The sequence below is a fragment of the Canis aureus genome, chromosome 12, assembly GCF_053574225.1.
Source record: "Canis aureus isolate CA01 chromosome 12, VMU_Caureus_v.1.0, whole genome shotgun sequence".
NCBI lineage: Eukaryota > Metazoa > Chordata > Mammalia > Carnivora > Canidae > Canis > Canis aureus.
This window is the reverse complement of record NC_135622.1, coordinates 51,372,673-51,397,924: the sequence shown is the minus strand read 5'-3', so window position 1 is coordinate 51,397,924 and position 25,252 is coordinate 51,372,673. Positions and strand designations below refer to the sequence as shown.

The window sequence follows — 25,252 nt, the reverse complement described above, 5'->3', positions numbered from 1 at the left end:
GAGGCTCCTTCCACAGCTTGGCTCTTGTGGACATTGCTGCTATAAACATCGGGGTGCAGGTGTCCCAGCGTTTCACTGCATCTGTATCTTTGGTGTAAATCCCCAGCAGTGCAATTGCTGGGTCATAGGGCAGATCGATTTTTAACCCTTTGAGGAACCTGCACATAGTTTTCCAGAGTGGCTGCCCCAGTTCACATTCCCACCAACAGTGCAGGAGGGTTGTCCTTTCTCCATATCCTCTCCAAAATTTGTGGTTTCCTGCTTTGTTAATTTTCCCCATTCTCACTGGTGTGAGGTGGTATCTCATTGTGGTTTTGATCTGTATTTCCCTGATGGCAAGTGATGCAGAGCATTTCCTCATGTGCTTGTTGGCCATGTCTATGTCTTCCTCTGTGAGATTTCTGTTCATGTTTTTTGCCCATTTCATGATTGGATTGTTTGTGTCTTTGCTGTTGAGTTTAAGAAGTTCTTTATAGATCTTGGAAACTAGTCTTTTATCTGATACGTAATTTGCAAATATCTCTCCCATTCTGTAGGTTGTCTTTGAGTTTTGTTGACTGTTTCTTTTGCTGTGCAGAAGCTTCTTATCTTGATGAAGTCCCAATAGTTCATTTTTGCTTTTGTTTCTCTTGCCTTAATGGATGTATCTTGCAAGAAGTTACTGTGGCCGAGTTCAAAAAGGGTGTTGCCTGTGTTCTCTTCTAGGATTTTGATGGAATCTTGTCTCACATTTAGATCTTTCATCCATTTTGAGTTTATCTTTGTGTATGGTGCAAGAGAGTGGTCTAGTTTCATTCTTCTGCATGTGGATGTCCAATTTTCCCAGCACCATTTATTGAAGAGACTGTCTTTTTTCCAGTGGATAGTCTTTCCTCCTTTATCGAATATTAGTTGACCATAAAATTGAGGGTCCACTTCTGGATTCTCTCTTTTGTTCCGTTGATCTATGTGTCTGTTTTTGTTCCAGTACCACACTGTCTTGATGACCACAGCTTTGTAGTACAACCTGAAATCTGGCATTGTGATGCCCCCAGATATGGTTTTCTTTTTTAATATTCCCCTGGCTATTCGGGGTCTTTTCTGATTCCACACAAATCTTAAAATAATTTGTTCCAACTCTCTGAAGAAAGTCCATGGTATTTTGATAGGGATTGCATTAAACGTGTAAATTGCCCTGGGTAACATTGACATTTTCACAATATTAATTCTTTCAATCCTGAGCATGGAATATTTTTCCATCTCTTTGTGCCTTCCTCAATTTCCTTCAGAAGTGTTCTGTAGTTTTGGGGGTATAGATCCTTTACATCTTTGGTTAGGTTTATTCCTAGATATCTTATGCTTTTGGGTGCAATTGTAAATGGGTTTGACTCCTTAATTTCTCTTTCTTCAGTCTCATTGTTAGTGTATAGAAATGCCACTGACTTCTGGGTATTGATTTTGTATCCTGCCACACTGCCAAATTGCTGTATGAGTTCTAGCAATCTTGGGGTGGAGTCTTTTGGGTTTCCTATGTAGAGTATCATGTCATCGGCGAAGAGGGAGAGTTTGACTTCTTCTTTGCCAATTTGAATGCCTTTAATGTCTTTTTGTTGTCTGATTGCTGAGGCTAGGACTTCCAGTACTATGTTGAACAGCAGTGGTGAGAGTGGACATCCCTGTCTTGTTCCTGATCTTAGGGGAAAGGCTCCCAGTGCTTCCCCATTGAGAATGATATTTGCTGTGGACTTTTTGTAGATGGCTTTTAAGATGTTGAGGAATGTTCCCTCTATCCCTATACTCTGAAAAGTTTTGATCAGGAATGGATGCTGTATTTTGTCAAATGCTTTCTCTGCATCTATTGAGAGGATCTAATGGTTCCTGTTTTTTCTCTTGCTGATATGATGAATCGCATTGATTGTTTTACGAGTGTTGAACCAGCCTTGCATCCTGGGGATAAATCCTACTTGGTCATGGTGAATAAGCTTCTTAATGTATTGTTGTATCCTATTGGCTAGTATCTTGTTGAGAATTTTTGCATCCATGTTCATCAGGGATATTGGTCTATAATTCTCCTTTTTGGTGGGGTTTTTGTCTGGTTTTGGAATTAAGGTGATGCTGGCCTCATAGAACGAATTTGGAAGTACTCCATCTCTTTGTATCTTTCCGAACAGCTTTAGTAGAATAGGTATGGTTTCTTCTTTAAACGTTTGATAGAATTCCCCAGGGTCAGTGTCTATTTTTAATAAAAGATTTTATTTATTCATGAGAGACACAGAGAGACAGGCAGAGACATAGACAGAGGGAGAATCAGGCTCTTCACAGGGAGACTAGATGATCTGGGATCATGCCCTGAGCCAAAGGCAGCTGCTCAACTGCTGCCCCCCCTGCCCCCACATCCCTCAGTGTCTTAATGTTTATAGTACAAGTCTCATGATTCTCAGCTCATCACAATGTTGAAAGGGATTTAGTTTTCTCAGATTCCATATAGAATATATGAAGGTTTCCTTTGAAGATCAAATAAAAAATTCATAGTCATTGACTCTAGAAAATTATGATGGAGTTTGGTTTTTTGATGAACTCATTAATTTATTTAATAGTAATTTAAAAATGAATAACATTGCTTATCAGCTACAATTATCTTTTTCCTTGAAATTCATCTAGGTTTCAGATATGAAGAAAGCATAAATTTATTCTGCAGTCTACTCATCATCTTCTAGTACTACCACATGACAGTCACTTCTGGAACTATGGAGAACAATGTAACAGTGAGCATTTACTTAGCCCTTATTAAGAACTTGTTCTACGTTTAAGCGGTTTTATTTATTTTCTCATTAAACCTCTATAACAAACCTATTACATATTATTATTCCCAGGGTCATCATTATAGAACCTATTCCTTTCTCCTGGGTGACAATGTACAATTAGAACTTAAAGGATAATTGCTGAAAAAAAGAATCAATGAGTGGATGGATTTTCATAATAGTCTTCTGAGTAAAATAGAAGAATCATAACTATTCTCATCTGATAGGTAAAGGAGGCAACTAGTTAAATGACCTGCCCTCAGAGATTCAACTAATGATAGGTTGAAATCAAAATCAGATCTCCCCATCTTGAGGCCAGGCTCCTACTCATATAGCACCCTTTTTATTTATTAATTTTATCAATAATTCACTTATTCATATAAAGTTTTGTGAACCTTCCATGTGTCAAGAATTATGCCGAAATCTGAAGATACATGACAGTTATAATGACCAAACATTCTCTCCTGGTCCCAGCCACACATGTTGGATTAATGGCATAGAAACTTAGGCCTTCTAAATATTCCATATGCTCCCTTACATTATCTACTTCCTAACAATTACGTTAGAGGTTCATGGCTAGTTCTGGCCAATACACTGTGTGGAAGTGACGTGTGCCACCTCCAAGCCAAGGCAATTAAAAGCTGATACATTTCCTCCAACTCAATCTTGATGTGTACCAGTGTCCACGTCCATGTATTGAGATGACATGTCACAAGATGGAGAAGCCAGGGTCCTAAACATCATATGGAGGAGAGTCCTCATTGAACTATAGTGGACTTTGTGTTAGAAAATTCTAAGCCAATAAGATTTAAGGATTTATTTGTTACTACACTATATCCTAGATTATCTGATTAAACTACTAGAAGTTAACCATTTCTTGAAAAGGTCTCTCCTTTATTGTACTTCTAGATGATGCTTGAAAAAGTATAGTTCAGTAAACATATTTTTCTGTTCATTATTTTTTTCCAAAGTGATGCTTTATTTGTACATTTCCCCTAATTAAGAGGAACTAAAATACTAAACATATATAACATAAGACAGAAAAGATTTGAGGGCAGTTAATTTTTTAAAAAATTACTTTTTGCTTAAGAAAGAAGATAAAGATCTTCATTAATAAATAGATTTTGTCAAGAATGCATGGTAACATATTAAAATGAAATTTGAAAGCATTAAAATGGAATATATACCCTTCTAACTCACAGATGGAAAAGAGGAGAATAAAGAAGCTGAAAATTCAAGAAAATTCAGTAAATGAGAGGCATAGAAAATTCAGGGTAAATAGTACAATATAGGAATATACATATTCATTATATTAAAGGTAAATGGACTAAACCCATCAGTTAAAAAATAGTGGCTGCCAATTAAGAATACAAGACAAATAACAACCTCCATGTTCTTAGAAGAGATGTATTTAGAGCACAAGGACAGAAAGATAGCAAGTTAACTGATTGGGAAATCACACATACTAGGAAAATGCAAATCAAAAATTGATGTCACTGTTAATGGCATAAAATAAATATAACAGGAAAAAATTTTATGAAGGATACACATGATTCCAACCTAATGTCCAAAAGAATCCTTCACAAGAAAGATAAATTCTAACTGCAAAGTACCTCAGTTTGATGAATTCACCTATCGGCATGGGAGATTTTTAATATTCTATCTGTCTGAAAAAGCAAACAAAAAATTTAGGAAGGCTATAAACAAGATTTAAACCAAACATATAATAGTCATCTATAAAAACCTGTATCCAACAATTTGAGATAATACATTCTGCTCAAGCCCACGTGGGTATTAACAAAAACTGACGAGATTATAGTTCTCCCAGAAAAATGCACTAAATTTCAAAAAATCAAGATGTATCACCCTATCTTTTAAATGAAACGGGTTTTCAAATATCCAACAAATACTAAAATTAAGAAGACTTTACATATGTAAACAGCAAAACACACTATTTTGTTTTGAAACTTTTATTTTTTCATGAGAGACACAGAGAGAGGCAGAGACATAGGCAGAGGGAGAAGCAGGCTCCTCACAGGGAGCCTGATGTGGAACTTGATCCCCAAACTGGGATCACGCCCTGAGCCAAAGGCAGACTCTCAACTGCTGAGTCACCCAAGGATCCCCAAAACATACTGTAAAATAATTTTTAGTTTAAAAAAGAAGTCATAACAGTAATTAGAAAATACTCTGATCTCAATGTTAATGAAAATACTACGTAGCAAAAGTTTCAGGATGCAACTAAAGCAGTATTTAGATGAAAACTTACAGTCTTAAATGTTTACATAAAAAAAGAATGGTTGACCTTCTCCGATTGACTTATTTCACTCAGCATAATATTATATGGTCTCATTTATTTGGGGAATATAAATAATAGTGAAAGGGAATAGAGGGGAAGGGAGAAAAATGAGTGGGAAATATCAGAAAGGGAGACAGAACATGAAAGACTCCTAACTCTGGGAAACGAACTAGGGGTGGTGGAAGGGGAGGTGGGCGGGGGGGGGGGGGGGGGGGGTGACTGGGAGACGGGCACTGAGGTGGGCACTTGACGGGATGAGCACTGGGTGTTATTCTATATGTTGGCAAATTGAACACCAATAAAAAATAAATTATTAAAAAATAATAAAATTAAAATTAAGAAAAGAAAAGAATGGTTGAAATTAATGTGTTAAATATGCAACTTAAAATTTTAAATTCAAATAATGAAATAGAATAAACTTAAAAAAGGAGAAGATAGGACGTAGTACATAAGTACAGAAAGTATAGAAAACAAAATGTAGGGATCCCTGGGTGGCGCAGCGGTTTGGCGCCTGCCTTTGGCCCAGGGCGCGATCCTGGAGACCCGGGATCGAGTCCCACATCGGGCTCCTGGTGCATGGGGCCTGCTTCTCCCTCTGCCTATGTCTCTGCCTTTCTTTCTCTCTCTGTGACTATCATTAATAAATTAAAAAAAATTAAAAAAAAAGAAAACAAAATGTAACAGAACCAGCAACAAAAACAAAAACCATGCCTCAAAAAGGCAAATAATAATGAGGCAACGCTTGGGCAGAATTGGTCATGAAAAGGAAAGCACAAATGAATAAGATTAGGAATGGAAAAGGAGAACCTAACCTTAGATAGAACAAAGGCTTATTTCTGAAACAACTAGAGATTACTATTGACAATTCAGTGTCATATATTTCGAATCATAGGTGAAATAGAAACTTTCCAGAAATTATACCTTAAAACTAACAAAAGGATCATTTGAAAACCTGAATTAGCCTGTATATATTAAGTAAATTGGAGCCATTATTAGATATAATATCCAAAATACAAAACATTTAAATCCAGATAAGAGAATTATACCAAATACCTAAAGAACACAAAATATTTAGCCTGCCTCATAGTATTGTTGCAGAGAAGAAGGGGCAAAGGAGCTGGTATCATCGTGTTTCTAGAACCACAGCCATACCAGTGAGAGATTAAGGTGGAGTGACTAAGGAGGTATTAGCAGGAATGGAGACAAGTGAATATATTTCACTGATATTTAGGAGATGTAGTCAATGGTGCATGGAGAAGAGTTGGTGTTGTAGACTGGCAGGTGGAGATTAGCCTGCAGGAAGATTATGTAAATATGCTCTTGGAATCCGTATCTTCGAGGAAGGGATAGCCGCAGGACTGGGAAGAGGGAAAAAGTGGACTGTGATGAAGACATAAGCATTCATTAGTGAGCTCTGAAACTGGGAGGGCCCTCTGGATTTGTCTTGAGTTGGGCCTTTAAACTCATGGACATCTCATTGGGCACCAGCTGCCCTTTTGGGTGAGGTGGTTTTCTTGGGCTGAGAGGAATCCCAGAGAGGGATGAAGGCTAGAACCTCTCAGCCATTAGGATTCCCACCCGCTGGGAAAACATACACTTATATCCTAGAGAGCAATCTGAAAGCACAGCATCATGCACACTGCAGTGTGATACTGAGGGTAAAGGAGAAGGAACAGTGAAATGGGGTATGAGAGTTTCTAGCTGAGGCATTTTACTGGATATTGGTTCTCTCCAGAGAGATAAAGAACATGAATGAAATGGTTCGGTTGGATGAGGAAGAAGAGAATAGTTCAGTTTAGGTCATGTGGAGTCGAACTCATACAGATGGAGATGGAGACTCCCACTGTTAACTGAATTTCTTAAGTTTGATATCTGCATTGAGATTTGTACTGGGTATATAAGTATATGTGTGTATTTGTGACTATAATTTAGATCAGGGAAACTGCTCACATATAGAATCCTTTTGTGTAAATTAGAAAAAGGTACTTCCCTCAGGTGAATACCAGCCCTGAGGTACTTGACCTGGCAAGTAGCTCACAGACTGGATTTCTGCCTTCACTCTCTCCTCCAACTTAGCATATTAGGGCAGTGCACAACCTGCACAACCTCACTTAGTGGCCCTGAGTAAAATAACAAGTGAAGTCTTGGGAGTGAAAGATACTGTCTAAAAGGAGTAGTTAAAATGAGAAGGCAGTCTATTCTGAAAGATGGCTAAGGCCAACCGACATTCAAGAAATGAGAAAAGGAGGTGTGGCACACAAAATGATTTACAAAGGCCAGTCAGGGACATTGGAGGGAAAAAGTGAAACCAAGAAAAGCTAATAGTCAAGAAACAGTTTTGAACAGTGTCAAAAGCTGCAGGGAAGGCAAGTAAAATGAGATAGAAAAGCTTCCATTGAATATATCAACATTATACTGACAATAACTAATTAAATACATTAGCACTAAAACTCTTGATCAACATTTATTACTTGTGAATTAAAAATCCCTGTTGGGTCTTAGAAGGCTAATCTTAGAGTCATCAATATGAGCACCACTTCTCAGGCAGTGGCTACATCAAAATGTACACAGTCTAATAAAGATATATTACTATAGCCATGCAAAGACTAGATGATTGTGTCTGAGTAATAGCTACCATTTTTCTAGCTTCCTCCATGTACTAGAGTCTCCATATATTACTTATCTCAGCCTCATAACAACCTTATGAGATAGATACCATTATACCAATTTTACAGATGAGGAAATTGAGATTCAGACTTGAGTTACTTGTTCAAAGATAAATAGTGATGAGTGCGTGAATTAAAATTTTGTTCCAGGGCAGCCTGGGTAGCTCAGTGGTTTAACGCCGCCTTCAGCCCAGGGCGTGATCCTGGAGACCCAGGATCGAGTCCCACATCGGTCTCCCTTCATGGAGCCTGCTTCTCCCTCTGCCTGTGTCTTTGCCTCTCTCTCTCTCATTCTCTCTCTCTCTCTCTCTCTCTCATGAATGAATAAATAATCTTAAATAAAGTAAAATAAAATTTTGTTACAGGTCCAATGACCCCATAGCTCATGACTTTTGCTCTGTCATTTTGCCTGTAGAATCTTAAAATTCTATATAAAGTACTTCTTGCACTCTAGTATTTACTTTCTGAGTATCAAGCAGATACCACCTAACAACTGCAGGGTTTTTTGAGAACTTATGTGGCCTCTTGCCGTGGTAGCCTAGACTGACCCCTGGTAGATGAATGCCACATTCGCCATCAATCCAAACTCAATATAAACAAAACTGGGGCTTGTTTTACAATGTAGACTCTGCCAAGCAGTATAAGTGGTAATGTTTATTTTCACAACCGCAGTGATTATTGTCCTTAAATCAAGAATGTGTTATTGGTCTATAAATCAAAGGTTAGATGTTAAATTACTGATCTACTAAGTTAGAAGTCAAGAAGAACAAACATCACTTTAAGAAGTTGTAAATTTTCCACTACTACCAGATTCTTCATGTGATACTGGGCCTTAACTTTCCCCTCTATTCTAGAGACAAGTACTAAATTTTCCATGTATGGAGAGAGCATTTAACTCCCTAGATCCTGTTATTCTGAAAAAGGTTTCTAGCATTGACCTGAAGCTTGATTATATGAATAAATAAATTCTATTTTATTGTTTAGGTTAACTCAAAATAGATATTTAACCAAAAAATAGTAGCCTTTTATGATAAAAGGCTCAACAAGTTGTGTATGAAAAGAGTATATTCGAACATAATACAGGCCCTATATGACAAGCCCACAACTGACATCATACTCAATGATTAAAAGTTAAAAGCTTTTCCTCAAGTATCAGAAATAAGACAAGAGTGCCTACTCTCACCACTCTTATTCAACATAGGTGAAAGCCCTAGCCAGAGAAATCAAGGGAGAAAAAGGAATAAAAGACACCCAAATCAGAAAGAAGTAAAATGGTCGGTGTTTGCAAGTGATATTACATATATATATATATATATATATATATTATTTGCAAATGATACTTTATGTATATATATACATATATATTATATATAAAATCCTAAAAAACTAGGCACACACACAGAGAGAACTGATCAGTGAATTCAATAAAATTGCAGGCTACAAAATCAACATAAAAATCACTTGCATTCCTTTACATTAATAACAGAATACTTGAAAAAGAAATGAAGAAAAAAATACCATATACAATAGCATCAAAATTATAAAATACTTAAGATAAATTTAACCAGGGATGTGAAATATCCATACACTGAAAACTATAAGGCTATGATGAAGAAATGGAATACCACACAAGTAAGTGGAAAGATACTGTGTATTTATGGATCAGAATTAATATCATTAAAATGTATATATTACCCAAAGCTATCTATAGGTCAATGCAATCCCTATCAAAATTCTAATGGCCTTTTTCACAGAAAAAGAAAACCCTAAAATTTGTATGGAACCACAGAAAACCTCGAAAGGCCAAAGCAATCATGAGCAAGAAGCAATCAAGAAAGAACAAAGGGTGTGGGATGCCTGGATGGCTCAGTGGTTGAGTGTCTGCCTTTGGCTGAGTGTGATCCTGGGATCACATCAAGCTCCCTACAAGGAGCCTGCTTCTCCCTCTGCCTGTGTCTCTGCCTCTCTCTCTCTGCGTCTCTCATGAATAAATAAATAAAGCCTTAAAAAAAAAGAACAAAGGGTAAATGACCCAGCAATTGCATCACTAGGTATTTACCTGAAAGATACAGATACAGTAGAACGAAACGGCCCCTGCACCCCAATGTTCATAGCAGCAATGTCCTCAGTAGCCAAACTGTGGATGGACCTGAGATGTCCTTTGACAGATGAATGGATAAAGAAGATCTATATCTATATCTATATCTATATCTATATCTATATCTATATCTAGATAATATTCCATTATATAATATATATTTATATAATGGAATATTACTCAACCATCAGAAAGGATGAATACCTACTATTTACATTGACATGGATGGAACTGGAGGGTAATATGCTGAGTGAAATAAGTCAATTGGAGAACAACAATTATCCTATGGTTTCACTCATATGAGTGAAACAAACTGAGGGTTGCTGAAGGAAGGTGGGTGGGAGGATACGGTAACTAGGTGACAGACATTAAGGAGGACACAATGTAATGAGCACTGGGTGTTTATACCATACATTATCAAATGGAATTTAAATTTTTAAAATTGTTAAAAAAAGAACAAAGTTTGAAGCATCATGCTTCCTGATTTCAAACTATACTAACAAAGCTATAATAATCAGAACAATATGGTACTGGCATAAAAGCAGACCTATAGACCAATGGAAGAGAATAGAGAACCTGGAAATAAGACCTTGCATATATGGTCAACTGATCTTTGACAAGGGAACCAAGGGACTCAATGGGAAAAGGATAATATTTTGGATAAGTGGTGTTGGGAAAACTGGATAATCACATGCAAAAAAATGTAATTGGACCCCTACTTTATACCAGTCACAAAAATTGACTTGAGATGGATTAAAGAGTTAAATATAAGACCTCAAACTATAAAACTCTTAAAAAAAACTAGGCTACTGCTATGTATATAATACACAAAGTGTATACAACAAAAGCAAAAATAAACAAGCAGTACTAAGTCATATTAAAAGGCTTCTACACAGCAAAAGTAACAAACTAAATGAAAAGGCAACTTATGGAATGGGAGAAGATATTTGCAAACCACCTGTCTGATAAGGTGTTGATATCCAAAGCATATGAAGAACTCCCACACCTCAATAGCAGAAGAAAATGAATAAACAATCTCATTAAAAATGAGAAAGATTTAAACAGACATTTTCCAAGGAAGACATGCAAATGGGCAAAAGGTAAATAAAAATATATTCAACATCACTAATCATTACAGAAATGCAACTCCAAACCACAATGAAGCATCACCTCATACTTGTTGAAATGTCAATTGTCACAAAGACAAGGGATTAAGTGTCGACGAGGATGTGGAGAAGAGAGAACCCTCATGCACTGTTGGCAGGAATGTAAATTGGTGCAGCTACTGTGGAAAACGATATGGTGATTCCTCAAGAAATAAAAGCTAGAGCTACTATATGATCCAGTAATCCACTTCTGGTTGTATATGTGAAGGAAATGGAATCACTATCTCAAAAAGATATCTGCATCTCCATGCTCACTGTGGCATTATTCACAACACCCATGGGAACCAAGTCGGTGTCCATTAAACAGATGAATGGATAAGATGTGATATGTGATATATATATTATTATATATTATATATATAATTTATATCAAGTTTTGTCTTCATTTATGTTTTTCTTTCTATTTGACTTGCAGCTCATGTTTTATCGCTTCCTGTCGTATCACTATCTATTCCCTAACTTTTCTGTACTTTGCTTTGTGCATTTGTTAAATAGGAGTAATTGTTTCATTAAGTTTTCTCCCTTTTTAAATCTCTGACTATTTATCAGTGTCTTTTGTGGCAGGAAACAGAACTATACTAGCTGGGCTAAAGCAAAATGGGTTTATGAAAGGATAGCTCACAACTCTCCTGGAGGACTAGGGACGTAGGCTTGGATACTCTACAGCCAGGAGAGTGCCCAACCACACATGGGCGATGCTCAGTAATTGGTGGAACCAGTTACTGCTGTCTCCCATGCTCTGGGCTTAGGACCCTGAGGAACATACACTAGAAGCTCGGCTCCACAGCATGGAACCAGTGACCTTCACCCCTGCTCTTGCCTCATGATCAGTTTTTCCACATGTGGATCCTATTATCTGCTTCCTTCTAAAAATCATATGTGGGTATTTTTGCTTAGTGGATCTTTGTCACAGACAGAACTCTAGCTACAGAGGAGTCTGAGAAATGATCCTATGTATTTTCTAGCCAGCTAGAAGTGCTAGAAGGGAATTGGAGCAGACACTGCTTTAGCCAACTGAGAATATCCATCACATTATAAAGAAATGTTTGATCACAATTTTCATTTCCTCTGTGTCTATAGTTGTCTGATGTATGTTCCTTATATATCATGTATTTTCTCTGTTTCTTTCATTCTTTTGTGGGTTTTTTGTTCATTTCTTGTTGTATCTGTACAGTGCTGATTCTAGTTCTTTTTCGTTATTTAGCTATGGGGACCTGCGGACTTCTCTAGACTGTTCAAACGTAAAGTTCCTCTTCTGCCCTGTTCTCTCATGTGATTTTTCATTCAATGCTGCCCACTGTGTTTCACGATCAGACAACATCCAGGGAGGCTCCTATTGCTGGAGGTGTACCCAGGGACCTGGCTATGCACCACCCCGTGCCTCTGAAGTGTGCTGATGGCTCTTTCTTGCTGACCCAGCCATGGGTTTCACCTTTTTGCTCTCTCCCACATCCCTGTGCAACACTCCACTGTCTGTGGCACCCTCTGATGGTTTTGTGGTTAGAGCAGTGCTGGTTCCATTAACGATGTGGTTGACAACTTTCTTTTCATTCCCTGTGGTGGTTTTATGTGATTTATGAGAGGAGAGGGGAAAGGCTGATTTCACACTAACATTTTTCAAACCTACCTCCTTCTTGAAATTCTTCCTCCCCTCTCCTCCGTGTCCCCCTCTGTGACTAGCTGCTGTTTCTTGGTCATCTTTGCTAGATTTTCTTTTTTTCCTACCTCTAACTATTGAAATAGTACAGGATTCAGTCCTTAAAACTTCTCCATCTGTGCTCACATCCAGTCCCAGCACTTGATATTTACTGATAGCTTCCAAATTTCCATGTGCATTTCTAACCTTTATACAGAGCCCCAAATTCATGTGCCTATCTGCCTACTCAACACTGTCACTTGGGTATCTATTAGGCATCTTAAATTTATCCTGTCCAAAGCGGGCACTTGATGGGATGAGCACTGGGTGTTATTCCATATGTTGGCAAATTGAACACCAATAAAAAAATAAATTTATAAAACAACAACAACAACAAACACACACACACACGCAAAAACAAAGTGGAGCTCCTTTTTTTTTTTTTTTTTAATTTCCCACTCAGACTTATTGCACCACCATTTTTTTTTCTTTTTTTTTTTTTTATTGGTGTTCAATTTACTAACATACAGAATAACACCCAGTGCCCGTCACCCATTCACTCCCACCCCCCGCCCTCCTCCCCTTCTACCACCCCTAGTTCGTTTCCCAGAGTTAGCAGTCTTTACGTTCTGTCTCCCTTTCTGATATTTCCCACACATTTCTTCTCCCTTCCCTTATTTTCCCTTTCACTATTATTTATATTCCCCAAATGAATGAGAACATATAATGTTTGTCCTTCTCCGACTGACTTACTTCACTCAGCATAATACCCTCCAGTTCCATCCACGTTGAAGCAAATGGTGGGTATTTGTCATTTCTAATAGCTGAGTAATATTCCATTGTATACATAAACCACATCTTCTTTATCCATTCATCTTTCGTTGGACACCGAGGCTCCTTCCACAGTTTGGCTATCGTGGCCATTGCTGCTAGAAACATCGGGGTGCAGGTGTCCCGGCGTTTCATTGCATTTGTATCTTTGGGGTAAATCCCCAACAGTGCAATTGCTGGGTCGTAGGGCAGGTATATTTTTAACTGTTTGAGGAACCTCCACACAGTTTTCCAGAGTGGCTGCACCAGTTCACATTCCCACCAACAGTGTAAGAGGGTTCCCTTTTCTCCACATCCTCTCCAACATTTGTTGTTTCCTGCCTTGTTAATTTTTCCCATTCTCACTGGTGTGAGGTGGTATCTCATTGTGGTTTTGATTTGTATTTCCCTGATGGCAAGTGATGCAGAGCATTTTCTCATTGCACCACCATTTTTACCCAGTTGCTCAGGACCAACCTGGGAATTATCCTTAATTCTCCTTTTTTCTCCCACTTCATATCAATGCTATTAGAAAATGTTATTTGTTGGTTCTACCATCAACATGCATCCAGAATCCTGCCACTTCTCACTATTTCTTATGTTCTCTAGTCCAATCCACCACAATTTCTCCCTTGACTACTATAATAATCTCTCATTTGGGTTTCCCCTTTCATTCTATTCTGCTAACCTATTTGCCATACAGTAACCAAACTAATACATTAACATATGTCATGTTAAATCATATGATTTTTTTCTCCAATGGCTTCTCATCACACTTAAAAAATAAATCCAAGCCACTAGTCTATAAGGGCTTTTATGATCTGGCATCTATCTCATTGGCCTGCTATACTCTTCCCCACACCTTCTGGTCCAGCCACGCTGGCCTCCTTGGTGATCCTCAAGGGACCATATATGCTGGTGCCTCAAGCCCTTTGCATCTGCTGTCCTTCAGTCTGGAAACTTCTTCCCTCAACATTTGCCTAAGTTATCTCTCTCAGTTCCATCAAGATCAAATTTCTCTTTATAGGAACCTTCCCTGTCCATCCTATATAAATTTGACACTCTGATGAAACTTTATCCCCTTAACCTACTTTATTTCTTGTATAGAATGTGTCACTACTTGATATAATAATTTGCATACATGTTATTTCTTATGTGCTTTACTATCACTAATGTGGACGCTAAGAGAGCAGGAACTTGGTCTGTCTTGTTCTCTGATATGCTCCTCTTACCCAGGGCCTAATATACAGCAGGCTTTCAGTACAAGTATAATGAGTCAATAAATGAATAAACAAATGTAAGCCTCACGTTTCTTACCTATGAAATCTGATGGCAAACTGTTGTGCTAGTCTCTTTTTTTTTTTTTTTCTTGATGCTACAGAGCTGACCACCTGGACAAAAAGTCTAGTTTTCAAGTGCTCAGATGTTTGGCAGGGAGTGTAGATAGAGCATCAGAAGTCACCATTTTTTTTTTGGCATCTGTGAATGGCAGCACCAGGATTAGGGCCCCGGGCATAAGCAGGGTGTACATGCTTATGCACCATCTTGCCAACATCCTTGAAGTATCAGCATCTCTTGGACTGTTTCAGTAGCATAACTTAACACCCTACATCCAGCTAGCTTCTTCCAATCCATCCTACACCCAAAATAGCAATCTTTCTAGCATGCAAATTGAATCATGCCACCTTCTTCCTGAAAACCTCAACTTAGAACCCATCCCATAGAGAGGGCGATCCATCCGGAGTATGGAATGCTGGATTTACCTCCTCTCCATCACTCTGCCTTCACCCTAGGGATGTTCTGAACCTGACTGATCTCCATGCATTTTTCAGCATGTAGCATCCACACACATGCTTTTCTTCATTCTTTCTTCTCAGGGATCTGACATTTGATGTTTCTTCTGACTGTTTCTTTCTACTCTATCTGTAGCCCCTCACTCATTGGTGCTTTACCTATAACCCTTTCTGCCCTGAAGACTACGTTTGGGAGCCTCTCTTCTAGGAGGGCATCCCTGAGTGTTCTCCTCCTTCCACACGCAGCCCAGATCCAGAGGGAAAATGGAGAAGGAAAGGGTGAGAACAAACCCCGAGAGACAGTAAAGAAAACTAAGAGAAGAAAGAAGGGGAGTCCAGAGAGAAAAGTGAAAAGCCAAAGAATGAAACAGAATGGAGAAAACAAGGAAACTTAGACACAGCTAATATGGTTTTGGAAACTGCCCCTGAGTTTTACACAGTTTGAGAAATGACTGATCAAGACACCTCCATGCTGCCTTATTATAGCGCTTGCCATACCTCCAAGACTGTGAGCAGTTGGGGGCAGTGATCATCTCATAGCCAACTCTCCATTTACAGAGCCTGGCGTACCTTCAGCTCTATAAATACTTCTTGACTCAATGGAAAGACAAAGTCCCAACGGAAGGATCAGAGAGGGGAAAGTATGAATTCTGCTTTGGGCGAGGCAGGGGATGGTTGCGGGTGGCTCTTTAGAAAAGGAAAGATGTATGCTGGAAATGTAAAGGATCAGTAAGAGTTTGCTGAGTATGTGATGAGAGCATTTTGAAATGGAAGCGGAGAGAGGATTACGATAAATGCTAACATTTTTGAGCACAACCGTAAAACAAGCATTCTTCAAAAACTTCATGTGAGTTTGCACAGTAAGTCCTTACAACATACCAGGGGAGTATGTTTAATCATGACTATCATTTTACAGATTAGAGAAAACAAAAAGAGGTTTCCTAACATGGTCAAAATCACACATCTAGTGAGTGGTGGAAGGAGGCTTCAGAGCCCACACTCTATGCCACGTCTTTCCCCAGGGCTTCTCAGGGAGACAAGCCTCTTCTGCAGAGCAATGACCCAAAGGTGGGATAGTTTGAGGGAACAGTGAACTCATCATTGAAGAAATCAGACAAAGAATCCCAAATTTCTGTTTTCTAGGCCAGTGTTATTCCTATTCTCCTATGCTGCCCCTCGCAGAGAACACAATATTTAAAAATCAATCAAAGAAAAGACTCGGGCCAATAATGATTATGTGAGCAATGTGATTGATATTATTTACTCTAGCTTGATTAAAATGTTCCCTAGGAAAAAAAATCTATAAAGACAACAGGAACCATTATATAAAGCTATGTGGAGCCTTCCAGATAGTAAAATGGGCGTCATAAATTATTTCTGCTTCTGTGGAGAGGGAAGTCTCTTTTCTTGTCAATTTAGCAAGCTCGGAAAACCCTGGAATCATGGGAGTCTTCCTATTAGAGTAAATTTACCTGGTTTCAGCTTTTTTTGTGCCCTTCCTCACATCCTACATAAGTGTTTTCCTTCCAGAAGCTCCCAAATCAAGCCTAAATTGAGGATCTTTGGAGGAAATTTCCAGAAAGGGAAGGAAAGCTAACTTCTCAACTCCTTATGGCATATACAAGGCATATCCTGTCTTCCCTCTTGCCCCCAAGGTAGACTTCACTGCATTTGGTGATGCAGCACTAAGCTTTCTGTCCATCCATCAGGGATGAGGAAAAAGAGCATAATCTGCGGTGATTGACAGATCTGGGACCCAAGCTTGGGCCAACGTCATGGCCTTGAAAAAGTCAACTCACCTCTCTGAGCCTCCATCTTTTCATCTACAAAAAGAAAGTAACAAGTGTTCCCCCCCTCCCACATGATAATAAGGATTAGGTGAGACTTCTCATTTATGGGTCAACACATGACAAATATGCAGTTGATATTAATCATCTTCATTAAGATATGCACATGCAATATTCATCTGACCAAATCTGTATTCACCTGATTGAGAATTGTTTCAGCGAGGAACATGAAAGGAAAGGGGATGGTAATGTTTTGTGCAAATGTGAGGACTGACTGCTATCGGTCTGGGTTCTGGGATGTTTTATGTGTTTGGTTTGTTTTGTTTTATTCAAAGTATCCAAAAGGAAGAAAATGCATTAGGAGGAACTTTTTTTACCCATCAATAAAGCAGAAGGGGCTTAACCTATTTGCCAATGACTGCAATATTTATTCTCCACATCATTAAGTTATATTACTGAAAGTCACAATGAACTGATCCTTACCTCTGAAGCATAAAATGTCACAAAGTTCTCATAAAACTGAAAGGGACCTGTTGTCTCTTGAAAAGAGATGCATTTTACTGTTAGTAAATTGAACACCAATAAAAAATAAATTAAAAATAAATAAATAAATAAATAAATAAATAAAATCTTAAAAAATAATAAAATAATAAAGTAAAATAAAATAAAATAAAATAAAATAAAATCATGCACCCCAAAAAAAAAAAAAAAAAAAAAAAAGAAAAGAGATGCATGCCCACGGCACGCGAATGTACTCTTCTGGAAGCCACAGAAGCAGCTTCCAGTGGGCGGAGTTGAGTCATGCCTGAGCTGACACCACTCAAGGGCAGTCCTAGGTGGGCATGGGAGTGGGTAGAGGTGGGGATGCTGCAGAGGGAGGGCCTATTGCCCCCCATTCCACCTCCTTGCTCCTCTCTGAGGCAGGGACAACCTGTGTTACTGAGTGGTTGGGACAGTGTTCCACTGTGGGGTGTTTACTTTCCCAGATGCAAAACCGTCCCCAGAACTCACACCAGAATCTGTGTGCTGTTTGCATCCAGTGGAGTAAAGACAGTCTCGAGAATGTGTCAGGGCCAGGGGAAACCTAAGAGGTTTAGCTCCTTATTGAGCTTCTTTAATTAACACATTAGCCAGAAGATATTTCAGAGGCAAGGGCTCTTGCCTGTGCAGCGAGTTGCCTGATTTGAAGTTTGCAGTGAGGACCTCTGAGCAGCAGGTGGCTGGAGATGTTTGTCCATTGCTCGACCTGATAATAATGCTTGCCTCATGCCTGCTTCTATGCCCTGAGTTCTTCATTACTTAAAAGGCAGCTTAGCAAGCAAAGGGAACATTGATCCCTTGATGATTAGTGGAGTAGTGGATGATTAGTAGAGTAATGGCTCTACTTCAGCAGGCACAGCTGCGAGTGGAGACACAGGTGGCCATGGCGGAGACCTGGCCCCTGCAGTCTCTAATGCCTCCAAGGACAGAGGCACTAACCCATGCTTTAGTTAGAGGGAAGCCTACTGTGTTCCTACCATAAGGTGCATGCTTGCCACATCCATTTTCTGCAGTGATCGTAATAATCTGTGGCACAGAGGTAGGTACTGGGCCCAGTTTAGGGAGAGGAAAGCCAAGAGACCATTGGTAAAGAGCACAGACCTTGGAGTCCAACTGCCTGGGTTTGCTCTACTTCTTGCTGGCAGTCTGATTTCTGGAATATTAATTAAGCTCCCGATGTCTCCTTTACTTCTTTTAATAGTAGAACCCCTTCCTTTTGGTGGTCTAAGCTCTGCATAAGATGACGAGAAAGGTCAGGTGGAAGGCTGGCCATCACCACTGCCCAGTGTCCACAGCTGTTCACTTCAGACTTGAGACTCACACTTGCTCTGGCCAGTGGCCACACCCTCACCTTCACCCCCACTGCCTGCTCCCAGTTCTGCCACGTGACCTGCACCTGCCACTGCCCACATACTGAACCTGTAGCTCCCAACCCAACTGGGTTAACGAGTGGTTCAGAAGTGAAGCTCTTACCTGTTTCAGGTTTTTCTGTTTTTTCAAATGTTTTTTCTACAGGAAAGCCAGAGGGCAGTGGAGGTAACTGCAGAGTAAGTCCTTCTAATGGGACATTTGAGGAAAGGGTGACTCTAGAGGGCAGAGAATCCTTTTTGGTTCCTTTGGCCACTCAGACAAAACCTTAAAAAGTAGTGTTAACATGAGTAGTTTCCCCAGCATACATAGTAAGGTCCTCAGACCTCAAATTCAGCATTCTAGAGTTGATCTAGCTTGGGAAGGCTGACTTACTCTAATCAAGCTTATAAGAGACTGATATATAAAACCAAAATGACATTTAGGGACATTTTGGAAAATATGGTTGCCAGTTGTAGAAGAATGCAGAAATTTGTTTATTTGTTTGTTTATTTGTTTTGTTTTTGGTGCTGGCCAGGTTAAAACTTTCCAGTAATCAAGGGAGGGACATAAGAAATCAAATAAAAATTATATGATTGGTTGGTATGTATGAAACTAATTCTCTTATTTAGCATATAATTGAGAGATTCCTATTTGAATAGGCACTATGTTATATTCTAAAATTACAGCAGGAAAGAGGAATAATAATAACAGAAATAGTAATAATATTAATAATATCAATCACAATATGTGATATTATTTTGTATTTTATGTATGTGATTATGATTGTAAAGTGCATATATTATATATATAGTATAAGGAAGCACTCATAGAAGGTTTACTCCGTCAGAAAGTGTTCTGAGTGCTTTATACATATTTGTTCTCTTGATTCTCATAACAACCCTATGAGGTCATTGCTGTAGTCCTTTCTAGTTTCCAGATAAGGAACCTGGAGCACAGGGAGTGAAGCCATAATTTCTGCATTTAAAGGGTTTACAGTCCAGCTGATCATGGGTGAAGTAAGCAACTCAATCTAATGTAATAAACACGGAGGTAAGAGTAGGTCCTGGCACCTGAGAGCATATGCAGGAACCTCAGCCCAGGGCTTAGGGAGCGAGGGAAATGAAACCCACATGGAGAACTAAGGGACACGGGGGCGTTGCCAGGGGAGAGAGGGAGGAGAGGGTGCCATAGGACAGCAGGCATCTGTGCAGGGTGGCAGGAGATTATCTTGGGTGGGAGAGCCCGTCGTCTGAAGTGATGCTGCAGAGCTTGGCAAGAGTCAGCTTGTGAAGCCTTCTAAAACACATTAGCGTAGTTGAATTTTACACTGAACATAATAGGAGACCGTTGCAGGGTTTTAATAGGAAAGCAACACAAAATTTATGATTTAGAAAGATCTTTCTGGCTGCACGTAAAGAATGATTAGAAGGGAGAAGGGAGTGGAGGCAGGCAGAGGTTGGGAAGCCAGCACTGTGAGAAATCTGGGCGGTGCGGACTGTGGTGGTGGCAGAGGGGGTAGTGGAAGCTGTCACAGTTGAGTTATTTAGGGGGCAGAGTCAATAGAGGATCAGATAAGTGAACTTAAAATATGGAAACTTGGGTAAATTATCAAGAAATGCAAAGACACCAAGTGTCCGTGTCTGTGTTGGGCTTACCTACCTGCCACAGCCCCATCAGCCACCCAGAGGCCTTTCTCCTAAAGGCAATTTCTTAGCAGTCTTCCCATCCTTTCTTAGGATGCTCTCTGGCCTCCTCAGGCCCTTCTGAAGAAATGTGCCTTCAGTGGCCAGATCCTTTACCTGGGAGACATCCTCCATCCTTAAAGTGGCTCTCCATGACTCTGCTATGACCCACTTTGTGTTTGTTTTGCAGTGTAGGTCCCAGAAAGCAATCACATTTTCCTTATTGCCAAAGTACTGGGGTGTGCTCACGCAAGTGCCTCCCACACATCTTCTCTTATTGCCTCAGTTTCATGGACACCTTCGGGGCCACAGAATCATCCCCATTCCATGACCAATGCAGGAAGTGTCCTGGTGCGAGGTACATCCCGTGCCTTCACAGGATGGTCCCCACCACAAGGTGATAAATGGAAAGTTGAGTGGGGCGGGGGAAATCTGAAAAGTCAATTCATGACAGAAGTGAAAGGTGAGTGGCAGGGCTAGGACTTGAATTTCAAAGCCTTTGCTCATTCCATTTTGCCTTATTATTTTGCTTGAGTGGAATCTTTAGAATGGTCTCCTGATACAACAGTTTTATGAAAACTTAGGAAGTACACATTGGAAGTACACTTAGGAAGCTCACATTGCTATGTGTATAAAACACACATAATGTATGTAAATATGTGTGCACACACACATGCACAGGTGCATGCACACCCGCAAACCACACTTACCCAAATATGCGTATATTTGTCTCATTCACTGACACCCCTAACATGTAGCACAAACCTGGCACTAATATCTTGAGCAGATGGTAATGTGACAGATTAAGTTCCAAGTCATTTTTTTTTCTTTCTTTTTTTTTTTTTTTTGGTGAAAGATAGTCCCTAACTTAAAGGAAATCACATGCCAAACTAATGCCAGGGCCAAGACCTGTACTGATGCTGTTGTCATTTTGCTTGGACAGTGAACCAGTGAACCCCTCAAGGGAAAATGCACACCTTCCCCTCTCATTCCCTTGGCCATGCGAGCTGAGAGTGGACCTTAAAGTCACTGCCTCCCCAGGGCACCTCGGTGGCTCAGTGGTTGAGCGTCTGCTTTTGGCCCAGGTTGTGATCCCAGAGTCCAGGGATCGAGTCCCACATCGGACTCCTTGTAGGGAGCCTGCTTCTCCCTCTGCCTGTTTCTTTGCCTCCCTCTCCATGTCTCTCATGAGTAGAAGGGTAAAATCTTTAAAAAAAAAAAAAAATCAGTGCCTCCTCAACCTACCTGACTTGGTCTGTTTCCTCTTCCAAGTGCACAGATTCCACATCCTGATCTGCTTGTTCTGAATCACAGATAATCTGATATACTCCAGTCAACTTTTTTTTTTTTTTTTTAATTCTTTCTGTCTCCCTATTTTGGTGGGAAAAGGTTACAGGCCCTCAGCTGTCATTCATCCTGTGACAGTGCTCTGGCAGCCTCTGTTTGTCAGTCACCTTCCACAGCCAGTGACATTTATCAGTTTAGATTCCTAAAAGGTTAGAGAGACCAATAATAGGAAATGTCTTTTTGCCTCAGCCATAATAAGAGCTGTGCCTGGTGCAGTTAAAATTTGGGGACATGGCACAAGCCAACCCACAGAGATCCTACTTTATCTCAAGAAGCATTTCAAGCTGGAAGGAAATGAAAGGAGGCATCTGCATGGAGTAGGGTAGTCCCCTCCTGGGGTTCCCAGGATGAGGTTCATTGTCCCAAGCTCATGGTCCAGTGGTCTTTTTTTTTTTTTTAGATTATTTATTTATTCATGAGCAAGAGAGAGAGGCAGAGACACAAGCAGAAGGAGAAACAGGGTCCATGCAGGGAGCCTGACGCAGGACTCAATCCCCGGTCTCCAGGATCAGGCCCTGGGCTGAAAGCGGCTCTAAACCGCTGAGCTACCCAGACTGCCCTAGTCCATGGTTATTTATTTATTTATTTATTTATTTATTTATTTATTTATTTAATAATAAATTTATTTTTTATTGGTGTTCAATTTGCCAACATACAGAATAACACCCAGTGCTCATCCCGTCAAGTGCCCCCCTCGGTGCCCGTCACCCATTCACCCCCACCCCCCCGCCCTCCTCCCCTTCCACTACCCCTAGTTCATTTCCCAGAGTTAGGTCTTTTAAATGCAGGGAGAATAGGCATAGCATTAGCCTAGGGGTCAGGGCTTAATTATTCTGGTCCAATATTCACCTGTAGGTGCATTTAGCAAGGCTTTTTCTCCTCTGTGCCTCTAATTCCCTTCCTATCTATGGGTAGATCTTTGTTTTTATCTATGTATCTATGTACCTATCCATCCAATTTTTTTTTTTTTTTGAAGAGAGAATAAGTGGAGGTAAGGGGCACAGAGAGAGGGAGACAGAGAATCCCAAGCAGGCTCCATGCTCAGCATGGAGCCCAACAAGAGGTTCAGTCTCACAACTCTGAGATCATGACCTGAGCCAAAATCAAGAGTTGGGTGCTCAATAAACTGAGCCACACAGGTACCCCTCCAGTTCCCTTTATTAAATGAGGGAGTTATACTAGATTCTTAGAGTCCCATCCAAATCTGGCCTCCTACTTTTGATTTCAAAGGACCTACAGGTGGCATCAAAAAGAAAGCAGTCCCCTGTGGAGCAGTAGACCCCAATTAGACCCTACAGACATAGGCTGGTATTGGGGCCAAGAGTCTATCTCAGCACATAGTGGTGTGCGCTAAAATATCTGGATGAATGTCTATTACCCCAAGGCCTGCATCTGGCAACAGAGAATCATGTGGAAGCCACGTTAGTCTCCCAGAGTGTGAGACTAGCCACTCGTCTCAGGGCAAGCTGCCAACATAGGCTGGTGGATTGCTGTTCTCCTGTCTACGCTTCCGGCAAGAGCTGATAACTAGGGTTTCCAGAATAAAGGCCATAGCAGGAGGAGGACGTGTAAAGCCTTCAAGAAGAGTTCTTTTGGGCATGGGAATCCTCCCACACCAGGCCATGATGTCCTGGATTCCAATGGCGTACCAGTCCGGAGCCACTTAGCCCCAGCAGTGTCCTTCTGGTGGTCTTATTCCCTCTGGTCCTGCTAGCAGCCTGATGGCTTCACAGCTGGAGAACTGTTTCCTGGGACTTGTCAAAGACATTTTTGAATTTTTGGCTGTTGTTACCTTAGAGATACTAGTAGCTTCCTATTCCCAGAATGTAGGTCCAATCCTGTAGTCCCAACTAAGATACATTAGGAGGTCTTATCTCTGCCAACTCAATACCTAGATTGTATTTTGGCCCAAGTGTCCCAGAAATATGGTTAACATTTTTCTTAGACCCTTTCAACTTCTTCCAAGCTATTGGTCCTGTACCTTGTCTGAGGCCCCTGCCCATTGGGGTTGCCTGCCAGCTACAGCAGCCCCATCACTGCCAGCTTCCTCACAGTCATTTTCATCCTTCTTCAAGAACATAGTCATTGAAACTTTTCCTAATTCCACTTTCCACCTATTCTTTATTCCACTTTCCCTCTTTCTGCCTTTTTTAAGATTGTGCATATCTTACAATTTTATGTAAACTTCTATGCTAGATAGTAGCTATAACTCTTTGTTGTTATGCCAGTGGTTGTTTTAGGGTAAATTATACACATCTTTAACTTGTGACTACCTCCAAGTGATATTATACTGCTTCTCTGATGCTGAGAGAACCTTAGGACAGCATACTTGCATTTCTCTCCTAATGATCTTTATGTTATTGCCATCACACAGTTCACTTATGCATAGATTAAAAATTCAGAAATACAGTCACCAGTTTTGCTTTCAGTGGTCTGTTATCTCCTACAGATATCAAAATAATAAGAAAAAATAGTATTTATATGTACCCATTTTGTTACTATTTCAGATGCTTTTCATTCCTCTGTGCAGAACCATATATTTCCATACAATTTCATTTTCCTTCAGCTTGGAAGACTTTCTGTAACATTTTCTTTTGTAAGTATATGCTGGTAATTAATTCTGTGAGTTCTTGTATGTTTATAAAGTCCTTATTTTGTCTCCATATTTGAAAGATATTTCCCCCTCAGGGAAATTTTTTCTGAGGAAAGAATCCTCAGGTCTTCTTTTCTGAATTAAATGACATTGTTCAATTGTGTTCTAGCATGCGTTATTTTCAAAGATATCTGCTGTCGTATTTATTTTGTTTCTCTAGGATGTTTTTTATCCAAGCATCACTGAAGTCAGTCAGCTTGCTGGCTAGGCTCTTCCCTGGGTTGTAGTTCCAGATACGGTCTCAGGGTAGGAGTTCAGTTAATGATCAGGCTTAACTCTAGAGTGAGAAGGGGGTGGACTCAAATTGCCAAAGAGAAGAAAGTTTTAGTCTAGAGTCCCCAGAGTTATGGTAGCAGACTTCAATTATCCAAAGCATTTCACTTAATTTCTTTGCAAATTTCCACCTAGTGTATTTTCTTATGGCAAATATTGGCTTCTTGATTTCCATGTGCTGGGGAAAGAGAAGAGAATGCCCCATAACATTTTGTGCAGTTGTCCCATATAATAATCTCTAACTGCTCCTTCTACCCAGCTTGTTACTCCTGAGCCCAACACATAGGCTGACTCTGAATTCAGTAACTCTCTGAGGTCCTTTGGGGAGACCATCTGTGACCTCCATGGTGGCTGTCTCATGGCATATTCTAT

At 39.9% G+C, this 25,252-nt stretch overlaps 1 long non-coding RNA gene across 1 annotated transcript in view; it reads left to right on the top strand.

Moving 5' to 3' along the window:
- The window catches only part of LOC144324702 (uncharacterized), a 53,930-nt gene that overhangs the window by 13,090 nt on the left and 15,588 nt on the right, over positions 1 to 25,252 (top strand). Inside the window, exon 2 of the long non-coding RNA XR_013390137.1 lies at positions 2,641 to 2,744. This is a non-coding gene — a long non-coding RNA (uncharacterized LOC144324702). The remainder of the gene's footprint in view (positions 1 to 2,640; positions 2,745 to 25,252) is intronic.